The 1388-nt window shown below is 45.9% G+C and overlaps 1 non-coding gene across 1 annotated transcript; it reads right to left on the bottom strand.

Annotated features, from left to right (window-relative positions):
* Window positions 1–626: 626 nt before the first annotated feature.
* Window positions 627–699, bottom strand: TRNAQ-UUG (transfer RNA glutamine (anticodon UUG)). Its single transcript has one exon. It is a non-coding gene; the product is annotated as a tRNA-Gln (tRNA).
* Between the last annotated feature and the right edge of the window lie 689 nt (window positions 700–1388).

The raw sequence follows: 1388 nt of genomic DNA, 5'->3' as shown, positions 1-1388 counted from the left end.
CTCCACTGGGAGCAGGGCAGTCCTGGCCCTGTGCTCTGGCCTGAGTTCTCTTCCCCCGGCTCTGTGACTGTAGTCACTAGAACGGGAGAAAACACTTGGAAACCCAGGAGACCTGCCACCTTCTCCTTTCCTAGGAACTGCAGCCACTGTAGTTCTGTTCTATGAGCTGATGTCCGGTCGGCTTAAAAGGAGGCCTTGGTGGAGCTGAGAAGGAGCGCAGTCACTGTGTGTATCTTAGGGGGATGGCTTACTTTCCATACTTTGTAACAAAATAGCAGTGTACCGTACCAACCGTGTAGCATGTGTTAGTCCAGGCGTTGGCAAACTCCAGCCTGTGAACGAAATTGGGGCCACTACCTATTGTTGTGAATTAAGGTGAATTAGAACACAGCCGTGCCCATTCATTTACCCAGTGCTTATGGCTGCTTTTTATGCTGCAGTAGCAGAGTAGTTACACAGAGACTGTATGGCCTATAAAGCCAAAATTATAGGCCCTTTTCAGAAACTGTTTGCCGATCCTGTCTTAGTCCATTTAATCTTTACAATATGAAGTAGATTTTCTTTATTTTCTTTTCTTTTTTTTTGGGGGGGGCGGGGGCTGTGCTGCGTGGCTCGTGGGATCTTAGTTCCCCGATCAGGGATTGAACCCAGGCCCTCAGCAGTCAAAGTGCAGAGTCCTAACCACTGGACCACCAGGGAATTCCCTGAAGTAGATTTTTGTAATATCAACACCATTTCACATAAGAGGAACCGGAGGCTCTGGGATGATAACATAACGTGCCCAAGATCTTAGAGCGAGTAAGAGGTGAAAAGGCAGAATTACAACCCAGGGAGTCGACCATATACTTCCCTGGAAAGTTACTCTGAGAACGCAGTAATTGCTAAGCTTGTCACATCATCATGTCCTATTTCTTTCCATCCTCACAAGGTTTTGCTTTGTGAAATCTTTCCAGGTTATATAACTGTCAGGTGTCTAATGGCTTTATGGAACTTAGATTTTTAACTCACCACTTCCTATTAATTGATCAAACCATTTGTGGGTGTGGACTACTGGTTCTCATCCTTGGCTCCATGGTGGAGTCACTTTGGGAGCTCTAAAAGTACTGATGCCAGGTCCCATAGCTCCCAAGTTCTGGCTTAATTGGTCTAGGGTACAGGTTGGGCATAGGGACTTTTAAAAACTCCCCAGGTGATTCTAATGTGCAACCAAGGTTAAGACCCACTAGGATAGACACTTGTAAGTCCAGCCCTAAAAGATGGTGGTCATAGTATAAGGTCTTCCCTAGTAAGTCAATTGTCAATATAATAGGAAGGGAGAAAGGAAGGACAAGTAATTCAGATTAGAAGCACCAGCCCATCCTGGAAATGTTGCATGTTGGTGAGCCCAA

This window comes from Mesoplodon densirostris, chromosome X (assembly GCF_025265405.1).
Source record: "Mesoplodon densirostris isolate mMesDen1 chromosome X, mMesDen1 primary haplotype, whole genome shotgun sequence".
Lineage (NCBI taxonomy): Eukaryota > Metazoa > Chordata > Mammalia > Artiodactyla > Ziphiidae > Mesoplodon > Mesoplodon densirostris.
Note: the sequence above shows the minus strand (reverse complement) of the source record. Positions and strands in the feature narration are given on the sequence as shown.